The 14,544-nt window shown below is 43.9% G+C and overlaps 1 protein-coding gene across 12 annotated transcripts in view; it reads right to left on the bottom strand.

The window, feature by feature from the left end:
- PKNOX2 (PBX/knotted 1 homeobox 2) overlaps positions 1-14,544 on the bottom strand; it is a 269,434-nt gene that overhangs the window by 193,897 nt on the left and 60,993 nt on the right. For 7 of the 12 annotated variants that reach the window (XM_079102832.1, XM_079102843.1, XM_079102839.1 and 4 more), the window contains exon 2: positions 3,604-3,673. The gene's annotated coding sequence lies outside the window, so the exon portion shown is untranslated. Of the gene's footprint in view, positions 1-3,603; positions 3,692-4,124; positions 4,191-14,544 lie in introns of those variants that run through there. The other 5 variants (XM_079102838.1, XM_079102837.1, XM_079102836.1 and 2 more) reach the window with 2 other exon arrangements.

The following is a 14,544-nucleotide window of genomic DNA, read 5'->3' as shown; positions in this document are numbered from 1 at the left end:
TGGACTGGCTCTGTTTCCACTCTTTGACCTCTTTGGTTTTGTTTATATCTCCTTAAATCACAAGAAGGCAGCCAGAACACTCAGATTCTCTTCCAAAATTTAGCTGCATCTGCATCAGAAGCAGGGACAAAGAAAGGGAGCTTGGTTCCATATGGGCACAGTCTCCCCAGGTCAGAGGGTGTGGTAGAGCAAAAGGAAGAGAAACACAAGGCTTGAGGGGCCAGGAAGCAAAGGAAGCCAAAGAATTTCCCTTGCTCAACAAACCCTGTGTAGCTTTTTCAACCCTGATCTGTGGTTGAAACCCACCCCAGCTTTAAAGGCCATGGCAATGGAGATGTGGGGAGTCTGGATGCAAACCGAGGGTCAAGATTTGTGGAGTCCCGGGTCACAGGTCTAAGACCCCTTCCGACCTGACACTTCAAACTGTGGGTTGCAAACCAGATGTGCTCTTGCTATGATGGACTGGCAGGAAGAAATTTCTACGCACTGCAGGGTCTCCCAGCCTTACCACACCCCAACCCTGAAAGGAAGCCTAGCTTGACTTTGAGGGGCCCTTTAAACTCAGACATGCACAATAAAGAGGCAGTTTGATTATCTAAAGCAGAGATCCTTTTGTGGTGCTGGGGATTATGGATGCTAAGCTACATCCCCAGTACATTTTATTTTTTATTTTGAGACAGGGTCTTCCTAAGTTGACTAGGCTGGCCTCAAATTTCCTATCCTGCATCAACCTCCCAAGTAGCTAGAATTACAGGCATGTGCCATCATGCCCAGCTTTAGCCTATCATGGTACAAGAGGGAGCATATCACTCCACAGGAAGGGTCCTTTTACTTTTACTGGGAAAAAGATGAAGCAAGTTGTACCAGACCGCTAGCAGATATTTGACAAATACTAGTTGTAGTAGACTCTGGTCTCCAAAGATGACTAGAACACGTAGTCAGTGCTCAGTATCCATGGGTTCCATATCCAGGGATTTGACCAATCACGGATTGAAAATATTTGGGAGGAAAATTGCTTCTGTACTGAACATGTAGTTTTATGCCTTGTCATCTTGCCCTAAACAATACAGCCTAACAACTATTTACATTGCATTAGTTCTTAGAAGTAATCTAGAGATGATTTAAAGTAATTCGGGAAGATATGCTCAGGTTATACACAAATACTACACCTGCCATTTTACATAAGGACTTGAGCATCCCCCACAGATATGAAGGAACTACTAAATATATATCCTATCCCTCTTGCCCTTTTCAGTGTGATGTTGATGCTCCTTCGAGAGATGGTAGAGGGTTTATGTTCCTTCTCTTTATTTATATATTTTTAGTTATAGATAGGCATAATTTTTGTTTTATTTTTTATGTGATGCTGAGGATCAAACCCAGTGCCTCACACATGCTAGGCAAGTGCTCTACCACTGAGCCATCTCCCCAGCCCTTCCTTCTCTTAAACTTAGATGACCTTTGCATCCAATCAAAGGATGGAAAGGATGCAGTGTGGGTGGTGCTGGTTGACTTCAGGGGTTAGGTTATAAAAGGCAAAACAATTTCCACCTGGCTTCTGCTCTTTCTCAGGAGACTTCCCTTTAAAATCAGGCAACCATGCTGTCAGGAAGCCCAGGCCACATGGAGAGGTCACATGAGTCTGGCCTACAGCTAAGGCCTTAGCCAATGGCTGGCGTCAAAGCTCAGAACAATGACGATGAGTGAAGAGTGTTTGGATGCTTCCAGAACTCAGCTGAAATCCCAGACCCAGTGGAACAGAAATGAGCTGTCCCCACCAGGTCCTAACATTCCCTACTCAGAATAAACATCGTTCAGCTACTGTGTATACCGGGATGGTTTGTTACATGGCCTAGTAACTGTGACACCACTGGAATTAACAAACATTGGAATGTTTGCTATTTCCCCCTCAAACCCAGTCCTCATTGGCCTTCTCTAAAACTACAGACTTTGAAACAATTCCCTCCTCACCTGGTGCCCCTCACTCTCTGCCTGCCTCCTCTCTTCTTTTTCCCCTTCTAAAAGTCAGCATCCGCAACACCCAAGGTGGCTTTGGCAAGTCACTGCCTGAAAAATCATTTGAATCCTCCCCAATTCAGAGTCCTGAAGAAACCTGTTTTTCCTGGTTTCTCACTGCAGATCCAAGAGTTTCTGCAGGCAGGAGCTTTCTCTGGGTATGGATGACCCAGTGCTGATGTGCCCAGCTGCCCTCCAAGACAGGGAGGGAAAGTACAGACCAACCCCCCTCCCCCCACTCTCAGCTCCCATTAAGGTTCACGCTCAGCTTGCTCCTCATACTTGACTTGACTTATGAGGTCCCTCTAACCTCCGGTGCGAGGAGACATCGATTCTCACAAAGGTCGTTATCTTCTACTCTGGCTCCCCCACCCACCCTCAGCTCCATCTCTAGGCAGGCTTTCCTGGAACAGGATGGAGGGAGGCACCCTTCCCCACCCCCTCAGCCCTGGGAGTGGACCACTCCAGAGCCTGGGCTGCAGAGGAGGTGCCTTGGGAGCCCAGGCCCGTCAATCACAGAGGCGACCAGCACTGAATCGCAGGCCATTAGGCGGGAGGCCGGCGCCCTGCTCACTCACCAGGCAGTCATCGGCAGGATGTTAGCCGATCACAGGGCGGCCATTCTTATGATTTATTCAAATACTCATTACAGTCAATCTATTTTTACACAGAGGTGAAGATGTGCGCTGATAACGGTTAATCATTTATAATTCCATGGACTGGTTGGAAGCCAATGCACTATCAAAGTCACAGCAGCAGCAGCAGCTCAGTCTCAGGTAGTCCTGGATGCAGGGTGGAAGAGCCAACCTGCCCTGGACATCCCAGTCATGCAACTAATGGTCACCAAGTGGCAACAAGGTTGAGGGTGCATTGTGCACACAAAGAGGGAAACCCAGACTTTACCTTCCTAGAGCTCACAGCCTCGCTGAAGAGAACACAGTAAAGTGCTGTCCAGAAGAGTGAGCAGTGGTGAATGCAGCAGACTCTCAGAAGAGGAAAAATCACTTCTAGCTGGGTTCCAAAAGGGATTCTACCGAGAAGGCTGGAATGTGGCCAGGTCCTACAGGTGAGCAAATTCTGGCCAAGTGGGGGGCCTATAAGCCTGAGGTGGAGCTCTTATTGGAAGATGAAAGGGAAGTGCTCCTTTATCCTCCTTTGCACCTCCCCAGAAATAACCAGATGCAAAAGCAAGTCTGGGCTATGAACTTGGCCCAGTTTGGAGACTGATGCTGCCACTTCTTCCATTCATTGACCCAGCAAACTTAGCCCACAGGCAGTAGTGGCTGAGGTTTGACTCGGCCTTGAAAAAACTCAAGAACTTCCTTCTCCAGCTCTCATGACACACGTAACACATCAAGTCCACCTTAATGCCCAATCAATACAGTCTAATTAAATAGCATGTCATATTACAGGGCTTCTTTGTCACATTCAGACATAATCTAATTAGAACTCCGCTGTATTTTACATTCTGACTAGCTCATTGTTTCTCTTGCACAATGCACGGCTGTTAAAGATCAGGTCCAGCGCTGGTCTTGAACCCATAACCTTATTGAGTCAGCATGGAAAATGCCAATCAAAGTTACTTACAGTTCACAGCCCCTTTTCTAGTGAGCGGCATGGAGGACAGAAAGCCTCAGGGTCCTGCTCCAGATTTCACCTGCCAATAAAAGAAAACATCTTTATAGACTGTATGAGATTCTGCTGGGGGTGAAAGCCAGGGTGGGGTGGGGTTGACCCAGAGGTGGATCTTCTCAAGAGCACATCTGGAGCTGGCAGCTCTGCCCACAGGGCTGAGTGGGAAAAGACTCTTGGTGCAAAAAGATTATTGTTTCAAGAGCTAACCAAGACAGAGAGACAGAATCATACCCTCCTCTTTGTGCTAAGTGCCTCCATTTCTCTTGCGTTTCTTTCCTTGCCTTAAAGGAATCCCAGAGAAAAGAGGGTTCCGAGCTGTTGAGTAACCCCAAGCAGTCCGAGGCAATAGTCATCTACTGGAGCCTCTCAATTGATTAAAGACCCTATGCAGGGGGACAGAGCTGAGGGGCCCCTTGAAAGCTCAAAACCTAGACAGGGAACACTGCACAAAGCAAACAGACAACAAAACTGACCTTGTTGTTTATGGCGGGAAAATGAAAGTCTTGTTGCAGGAGGATCTTTCAGATGAAATGAAGAGTCTGGGTGGGTGGGAAGGTAAATGTGCATGGTGAAGAATTATGGGAACAAGATAGAAAAATCAAAACTCTGACTACTTTTAATTCTCTTCCTGAGATAAAACACTTTTTTTTAAAAAAGCACATATTTATCAGGTATCTACTCCATGATCTACACTTGCTATGTTAGTAGGAATAAAGACATGGGTCCTATTAGAAAAACATCACTGTCACATCACTGGGGAAATAAGATTGCCCATATGAAACAACACCAATCAGACATGACTATATAAAAAGTTGTGCTAGGCAGGACGCACTGGCACAGGCCTATAATCCCAGTGACTCGGGAGATTGAGGCAGGAGGATTGCAAATTCAAGGTCAGCCTCAGCAATTTAGACCCTCAGAATTTAGTGAGACCATGTCTCAAAGTAAAAAACATAAAAAGGACAGAGGGTGTAGCTCAGTGGTAATACATCCCTGCGTTAGCTCCCCTTTTCCAAAAAATAAAATATAAAATTTAAAAAAATAAAAACTGTGCTAAACTGTATGATAGAGACAATCATTCTCTCTCCATAGAGAAAAGAAGTTGGTGGGAATTGAAGCCATCGAGAGGTAGAATTTAAGTGGGACCTTGGAAGACTGGATAGGCAAGACTTGGCTGGAGGAAGGGAGGCAGAGGGTTGCTGGTAGAGAGAGTTTGAATGTTGACTGCCCCCCACACCAAAGGCCCATGTGTTAAAGGTTTGGTTTCCAATGTGGGACTACACGAGGTAGCAGAACCTTTAAGAGATGGGGACTACTGGGAGGTTTTTAGCTCATTGAGGATCCTTGAAGATATCGTGAGACCGAGGTTTCTTTCTCTTTGTCTTCTGCTTTCCTGTCATCAGGCGAGTGGTTTTACTCCACCTACACTCCCACTATGGTATACTCCCTTACCATAGGCCCAAAGCAATGGGGCCAAACAACTATAGAGTGGAACCTCCAAAATTATGAGCCAAAATAAGCCTTTTTCTCTTTATAAGTTGATTATCTCAGGTATTTTGCTATAGTAATGGAAAACTGACTAACACAGAGGGTATGACAATGATGGGGGCAATCTACCAAGGGTAAGGAGGGGAAAACATGGAAGCCCCTGGAACAGCACAGAGATTGATATACTTGAAGGAGAACAGAAAAAGAAATACTCCCTCCCAAGTAAGTAAGATGGGCCAGGGAATCCAGTGCTTCAAGCATTAAGACATAGCTCAGGTCTGGGCTATGAGCTCCTAGAACTACTGGAAGTTTTTTCATAAGGAAATTATAGAATGTAGTGCCCCTCACCTACTCCCTTTAGTATATCTCCTTCAATTACGACAAGAGAGATATCTTGGAAGAAGGTGGAATTTCAGTTAGAAGATTCAGGTATGGGGTCCAGGCTCACTGGTGCATGACTATAATCCCAGCTTCTTGGAAGATTGAGACTGCATGATTGAGAGTTTGAGACCAACCCGAGCAACTTAGCAAGATCTTGGCTCCCACAAAATAAAGATTCAGGCATGAGGTGTGTGAGATACGCTCCTGGAAATAAATTGTCACTCTTTTTTCATAATGATGTCCTTCAAGCAAAAGCTCTTCCTCTGAATCCGTTTACTAATATCTGCATGATGGTCGTTCTCCGTTCATGGAGGTAACTCACAGACAAGGCCAGACCACCAACTATAAGTAATTGAGGAAAGGTATCATTTCTTATGCATCATTATATCCCCAGACACTAGCAGTAAATATCTATTGAAATGCTCCAACCAGGACCTATAACCAGCACCTCAGAACAAGCCCTTGGTTGGCAATGGGTTCCAACCTGTGTAATTCTCAACTACTTATTCATTACTACTGAGCACTGCATGAACTCAGTATACAAACTATTTATGTGAAAGTAAATGGAGCTGGCTGGGTATGGTGGCGCAAGCCTGTAAACCCAGCAGCTCGGGAGGCTGAGGCAGGAGGATCGCGAGTTCAAAGCCAGCCTCAGCAACAGCAAGGCACTAAGTAACTTAGTGAGACCCTGTCTCCAAATAAAATACAAAAAATAGGGCTGGGGATGGGGCTCAGGGGTCAAGTTCAATCCCCAGTATCCCCCCTCCAAAAAGAAAATTACATGGAGTTGTTTTCCCTGTCCCTGCCTTCAGTGACTGTCCACCTGAGACATCAGCATCTTGGAAGAAGGCAGTCTTTCCATTTGCATTTGACACAAAGCTGGAGGGGAAACTCCTGTGCTCCAGAGATGAATTCAAGAATCAGAAAGCTTTTAACAGCTGAAGGAAGGACCAAAAATAAAAAGTCCGTTTTTTCTTTACCATTTTTTATTTCTTATGTAATAACATCGTGACAACCACAAATGAAATAATTTTGAAAGTAAGGAAAAATTGTCCACAGTCTCATTACTCTAACCCATCAAATTATATTCTATTTCCACAAGCAAATCCACCTTTTTCACAAAACTGTACTAAAAGATTTGACAAACCTGGTTTTCATAGTCAAAAATCAGTTACAGATAGGCATGGTGCCCACACCTATAACCCTAACTGGCTGAGGCAGGAAGATTGCAAGAAGTTCAAGACCAGCCTGGGCAACTTAGTGAGACTCTGTCTTAAAATTTTTAAAAAGAAAAATAAAAAGGATTGGGGATGTAGCTCAGTGATAGAGCACTCCTGGGTTCAATCCCCAATACTGGGAAAAAAAAAAAATCAATTGCAAGAAAAACATAAAAAGGGTTGGCCTGATTGAGGATAAAAACTGGGTTATTTGAGTTAAATGCAAAGCCAGGATATGGTATTGTTGCATCTCATTACATGCAACCTTGGGTTGCACTGAGAGCAATACAGTGTCCAAATTGAGGGCATGGATGATCTCCTCCACTTTGGACTTGTCAACCCATATTAGTTCTATGTGCAGTTCTGGCATATTTGAGAGCAGTGAGTAGAAGAGCAAAGTGGAAGAAGCTGTCTAGTTGTTAAATTATGTGTTAAAATTCTAGTGGTTAAAAGTGTAAGCTCTGGAATCATATTGTACAGTCCCATCCTGACCAAGGGCAAGCTCCTCTGTGCCTTAGTCTTTCATCTGTTAAATAGGCCTAATGAAAGTTCTATTTTCGGGCTGTGGTGTATGTAGCTCAGCAGTAGAGCACTTGCCTAGCATGCACAAGGCCCGAGTTTCAATTCCCAGCAACACACACACACACAGAAAAAAGGAAAAAGCTTTAATTCCTAGTGTGGTTGTAAGAATTGAATGACTTCATATAATCTAAGATGCTTATAATAGTGAGTGCTTCACTCACTATTATAAGCATGTACTAAATGCCAGCTATTATTATTGTTTTCATTATTAGGAGACTGTGAGGTAGAAGACATGGTAGAAGACCTACAGCTGTATCTTCTTTGTCCTCTCTAATATTACCCATTGGTCCAACTGTATTGACTAAAGCAGTGTGTTCCCTCTCCATCCTGGTAGTTCTGAAGGTAAGATTAAGACTAATTGTGGACCTTAGAGAAGGCCAATCTTCAGTTGAACAAAAGAAAGAATACTCTGGCAATAAGACCCATCAAATGGGCTAGGAATGTGGTTCAGTGGTAGAGAGTTTCCCTGGCATGCATGAGGTCCTGGATTCCAACCCCAGCCCCAGAAGTTAAAACAAAAACAAAAACAAAAAAAAAGAACCATTGAAAACTGAGTCATAATTCCTGGAAAGGTAGTGAACTCCCCGTATGGGAAGGAGAATATTGCATTGGGTAAGAAGTTGCTCCATTGCATCATTTCCCAGATTTGGATTTCAGTCATTAGTAAATAGTAAGAAGCATTCAAAGATGGGTAGGGTTGGTAAACTTAGATTTTGATAAAATATTAATAGTGTCCTCTTTCATCATCTTTCATAAAGTAATTCAACCCCCCAAAGGAGGGCAAAAACATGACTATAAAGAGCCATCCCTTCGCCAGGTGTGGTGGCACATGTCTGTAATCCCAGCAACTTAGGAAGCTGAGGAAAGAGGCTCACAAGTTCAAGGCCAGCCTCAGGAACTTAGTGAGACCCTAAGCAACTTAGGGAGACCCTGTATCAAAATAGAAAATAAAAAGGGCTGGGGATGTGGCTCATTGGCAGAGCACCCCCAGGTTCAATACCTGGTGCCACAAAAAGAAGAAGGAAGAAGAAGGAGGAGGAGGAGGAGGAGAAGTCCATTCTTTGAACTGAATAACTAGAAAAATCATAAAAATCATATTTTCCTCCCTCAGTGTCTCTCCATTTCTCTCTTTCACATACACACATACACACTTACACACTTGCACATACATGTGCTACTTCTCCACACTGTCCTTATCTACCACTCATCATCATGAACCAATGGAGAAGTTTCCCCAAGACTGGCTGGTGGGTGCATGGACACCCTTCATGTGCATATTTAAGGGCTTTCTAAAGCTCACAGACTCTGATCCTGGCAGGCAAACGTGACAAAGGGCTGTGGTCATGTGATCAGGCAGCCAGAATTAAAATTTTGGCCATCTTGTTCACCATAAAGATAATATGAAACATGAATGAGATGAACATTTCACATTTGTAAACATGAGGGAATCTGGGAAATGAAAAATGAGGAGGGAGTTGTTAAATAGTCACGTTTGTTTGAATGAGAGGATGGGAGAGGGATAGAAGATAGCTTCCCAGAGAAGATATCACAGCAGAACTTGATAGCATCCTCAAGATGGTGGTGTGAGCATCCATGAGACACAGCCAGAGACGTCAGAAGGAGGGAGGGAGGTGAGCTTGGGTGTAAAATACATGAGCCATGGTCTAATACAGAGAGCACTAGACAGATATGGGTTCATGCACTGACTGTCATTAACTTACTGTTTGATCTCAGACAAGGACCCTTAACCACTCTGTTCCTCAGTTTCCCAATCTAAAAATGATAAGGTTAGATTACTAGATGATTCTCAAAACAACATTCCATCTGATATCTATGTATGTCTGAGGTTGTCCAGATTAATCTATAGGGAATGCTAAGTCTCTTCCTAAGGTAGTTTAGTATATCATTGTGGTTTAAGAGTAAAGAAGCTGAGTCAGACAGCTCTGGATTCAAACTGAAGTCCATCATTTGTATAACCTTAGCCTCTCTGTGTTCTCATCTCTAACATGGGATAATGGAAGCACTTTTAAATGAGATAATGGAGGCACAACATTTAATGCATTGCCTGGAACATATCAGTAACTTACTAGGTCTACTGTTGTTGTTATTCTGTTATAAAATGAGGGCTGTCTAGCAATTAAAGAAATGCAAATTAAAACTACACTGAGATTTCATCTCACTTCAGTCAGAATGGCAATTTTCAAGAGTACAAGTAATAGGCTGGGGTTGTGGATCAGTGTTAGAGTACTTGCCTTGCACGTGTGAGGCACTGGGTTCCGTCTTCAGCACCACATTAAAAATAAATAAATAAATAAAATAAAGGTATCTACAACTAAAGAAAAAGAATAAAGTAACAATAGGATTGGTGAGAATGTGGAGAAAGGTACACTCATACACTGATGGTGGGAATGCAAAATTGTACAGCCACTCTGGAAAGCAGTGTGGAGCTTCCTCAGAAAACTTGGAATGGAACCACCATTAGACCCAGTTATCCCACTGCTTGACATATATCCAGAGGATTTAAAATCAGCATACTACAGTGCCATGGCCATATCAATGTTTATAGCAGCTCAGTTCACTTAGCCAAGCTATGGAACAAACCTAGGTGCCCTTCAACAAATGAATGGATAAAGAAAATGGTATATACACACAATGGAATATTACTCATTCATAAAAAAGAATGACTTCATGACTTCTGCTGGTAAATGGATGAATCTAGAGACTATTTTGCTAAGTGAAATAAGCCAATTCTAAAAAAACGAAGGCAAAATGTTCTATCTAATATACAGATGCTATCACACAACAAGGTGGGGAGAGAAGAATACAAGTTCACTGGATTAGACAAAGGGGAAAGAAGGGAAGGGAAGAGGGATAGAAATAGGAAAGACAGTAGAATGAATCAGACATGACCTCCCTATGTTCATATATGAATATGCCAGCAGTGAAACTCTACATCATATACAACCATAAGAATGGGATCTTAATCAGAATAAGTTATACTCCATGTATGTAGAGTAAGTCAAATGACTCTACTGTCATGTATATCTAAAACGAATTAAAAAAATAAAATAAAATAAGAACTGGCGGCAACTGGATAGAAAAAAAGAGAGGCAAGTGAAAACTGAGGACTTCTGCATTCATCTGCCGCCTGTGACAAGCTTTCCTAATCTTGCCCAAACCAGAACTTTAGGATGAACACCAAATTGTGATAACCCCTCCTTGAGCACCAACAGGTTCCCTGGATGCTCCTCTGCCAGCATGTAGCAAACTTTCCAAAAGGAAAAAGGAACTTCAATGGAGAAATCTGAGTCGGCCCATTCCAGGAGGACGTGTCTGGAGGACCCCTACCTCTCCACCTGTGTCCTGCATCTCTCCACCACATCATCTCAGTCACCACACTCTCCACCTGCAGTTCCTTGTCACAGATGACACTCTCTAGTTGCTTTTACTTCGTCAATGAGATTGTCCGTCAGACACTGAAGTCCCTGATCAGTGGGCTCTAAGTGGGTAATAACTGAGTAGTTGAATAAAGATACAATTACCTGGCTCTAAATATCTGGGTATAAGTCTCTTACCCACTGGCATGGAGGACACTGTAAGGTCTTCCTCTAAGTCTGGTCGTATACATTCTAATTCCACACCCATCCTTGACCCTCAGGGCCACAGGCAGTCTGAGCATAGTGGCCTGACAAAGGTCCCTCATTACACTCCCCAGGCCCTGCCGAGGCCCAGCCTCTAAACTCGTGCCTGTGCCTATAGGGTTAGGTATGAATCTGAAACCCTGGAAGGACTCTCAACACTGATGGGCTAACCCTGATGACTTTCCTGCATGGGAGAAGGTGCTGGGGATGTTGGGGTCCCCCAGGCTACAGTCTCACTCTGCTCTTGCCCATCTACCAACCACCCCCACCTCCTGCCCCGCGAGCTTCCTGAAATACAAATTAGATCATATCCACCTCTCCTTGAAACCCTGCTAAGACTTCTTATTGCTTGACAGAGGCTACCAAATGGCTGCCCCTGGGCTGACTCTTTACTCTCTGGTGTTTTTTTAATTCTGCCTACATCTAAATATTTGGGAAATTTCACATTTAAAAATCCAGCCTGTTGTGCACACTATAATTCACCAACAAAAATATGGGAAAAATTTTTAAATAAAATTTAAACCGTGGGTGGTGGCGCGTGCCTGTAATCGCAGCCACTTAGGAGGTGGAGGCAGGAGGATCACAAATTCAAGGTCAGCCTGGACATCTTCCTTGAGCACCAACAGGTCTCAAAATGAAAAACCAAAAGGGCTGGGATGTAGCTCCATGGTAGAGCACCAATATAAAATAAAACTCAGATTTCTAGCTTTTCACCAAAGATCAGTTGCTTAGCCATATTAATCCTGCGTATTTCCACGTGGTGATCACTGGATGGCACTGGGTATCTGCTCCCCCTTTGACAGGCACAAGTCTTCCTGTTGTGTTGCCCCAGAACTCTCTCCATCACAGGGTCAGGCACCTAGAGGCTGACTCTACCCCCGCTCCCCTTGCCCCCAACCCTATCACCTGCTGAGGTGCTTCCAATTCAAGGTGACAGCTTCGGTGGGCATGGCACGTTCTGGCCTCAGCTGTGCTGTACCCAGCTGGAAGCTGAAGGAGACGAGCCAGGAAGCACAACACGGCTCCCACCTAGACCCACGAAGCATGCTCTCCTCTCGCCTGGGTGCCTCCTACACTCCTAGCTGGAACAGAGCCCAAAAGGTCTTTCTGCAGTTTTCCAGGAATGCCGTGGCCCCAAGGCAGGTGCTGAAGAGGCCCACATGCCCCACTGGATTCTGGAGGTCCCACCCCTGGGCCTCGCCTCTCCCCACCCCCACCTCTGTGGTGGCATCCCCGCCCTTTATTTCCATCCCACTCTTCCTATCAAAGCCCTAACAGCACATATTTTGTTAATTGTACAAACCTAATGGGGGAATGCATTGGCAAAAAAGGGTAATGGCCATCAGACCAGCAATAAAACAAAATTAATGGCCCATAGGAAGAAATCATGTCCACTTAATCCCGGCTCTGAAACTCTAATAGAATAATGGAATACCAACGGAGGGTTTTTTCTCTCTATGCAGATTGCTTACACCATGTTAATCACTTGCAAAGCAGGCCACATACCACTCCAGCTCACATGACCCTCCAGGGAAAGTAGCAGACCAGAAACATTCAGTGCAAGGCTCATTACTGACATGCATCAGCGCAGTAACACCTCTCCTCCCTTCCCCAGGTGACTCGGGGACAGCCAGTATGGGGCGTTATTGGGGGCCATCAGGTGTGGTGGGTTGGAAAGCAAGACACAGAATACCTAATAATAGCAAGCATTTATTGAGTGTTTACTATGTGCCAGACTCTGGGCTAGCTAAGCACTTTCTATACACTTCCATAGATCCCATTCTCAATCTCTGTAGCTACATGGTGACCTGAGGTAGCCACTAGCTACATGAGGCTCTTTAAATCTAAATTCTAATTAATTACAATGAAATAAAACGTAAAATTCAGTCTCCAATCTCACTAGCCACATTTCAAGTGCTCAGCAGCCACATGGCTATTGCACTGGATGGTCAAGCCCCTTTCAAATGCACTGAAAAGTTAAGTGGCTTGCTCAACATCAAACAGTTAGTTAGTGACAGCGTTTGGTAGTACTCCAGATCTCCTGATGGATAGTCTTCAGTGGCCAAGGGAGAGGACAGAGTCACATCTAGGCCCGCAGGTGGCATGTGAGAATAAATAGTCTCCCCTTCAGCCTCTGGGAAAGTCCTGAGGCTGACTGCGTGGCCTGGGATGAGCCTGAGGATACTGTTCTGCAGAAAAGCAGGGAGGAAAGAAGCGAGGGCAGTCTGAGTCCAGACGAGCATGACATCTGATTGATGCCACTATCTTTTGGGAAAATAATGAAACAGTATTGATTACAATTAAAAGTACACATACACGTGGGCTGAGCAAACCCAGCTTGAAAATATATCCTAGAGAAAGAAAAGTATTGATACATAAGGATAATGCAACATTGTCTATAGTGGAAAGAAGCAAGAAACCCAAGAGTGGTTGGATAACATGGTACAACCACATTGTAGATAGATGCAACTCTTAAAAAGAGCCAGTTAGATCTACATCTTCCACTGTACGAGATGGCCATGATGTGCAAAGAAAAATAAGTAGCAGAGTGATTTACGCAGCGTGATTCCATTTTTGTAAAAACAGAGAAGCCTTTAGAACAGGTTGATCCATTTGCAGGGGTTTGTATGAACATAAAGACAGTGTGGACAGGTATAGACCAGGGTGTTCACACTGGTGCTGACAGAAGCTCATCCTTTTTAGTAGATCTTTGCCTTCTTTCACGAGCTCCAGTGAGCACTGTTCCTTTTCTGATTTTTGAAAAGAAATTTAATATAATTAAAAAATGGATAAAAGGAAGAAAAAGAAGTTTGACCTAAGAAGCGATCTTACGGGGCTGGGGATATAGCTTTGTTGGTAGAGTGCTTGCCTCACATGCACAAAGCCCTGGGTTCAATCCCCAGCACCACAAAAAAAAAAAAAAAAAAAAAAGAAGCAGCAGCAATCTTACTAGCTGTATGGCCTTAGTTAGGCAAGTTCCTTAATCCTTCTCAGGTCTAGTTTCCTTACCTAGAAATTGATACCAAAATTATATCAGGAAGCTGTGGGGAGACTGATGAGAAAATTAATTAATTTATATCACGATCATGCTACTCAAGTATGGGTCTTTACATCATTGTGGAAATTCCCTATCCAGTACACAGAAGTACTTCCCAGTTCAGTCATGCTGACTCTCTCAGAGCACTTGAAACCATACCTCTCAGGATACCTACTATATTGTGCCTAATACTATAGTTTGAATGGGTGTATCTCCCCAGCAGATTGTAAGCGACATACAGGGAGGCACAGAGGCAATCATTCATTCGTTCCCTTAATAATTGTGTCCTAGGTATGTATAGCAGGCACTGTGCCCGATAGAGGAGATAGAGCAATAATCAAAGCAGAGAGCTCACATTCTAACAGGAAGAGCAAACTATAAAAAGATATATAGATATATAGCAGCAGGCCATGGTGGCACATGTCTGTAATCTCAGTGACATGAAAGGTTGAAGCAGGAGGATCACAAGTTTGAGACAAGACTCAGAAAAAGTAGTGAGACCCTGCCTTAAAAAAAGGACTAGGGACATAGTAGCTCAATGATAAAG

The sequence above is a fragment of the Sciurus vulgaris genome (assembly GCF_902686455.1).
Source record: "Sciurus vulgaris genome assembly, chromosome: 11".
NCBI classification, from domain to species: domain Eukaryota; kingdom Metazoa; phylum Chordata; class Mammalia; order Rodentia; family Sciuridae; genus Sciurus; species Sciurus vulgaris.
This window is presented reverse-complemented; position numbering and strand designations above follow the sequence as displayed.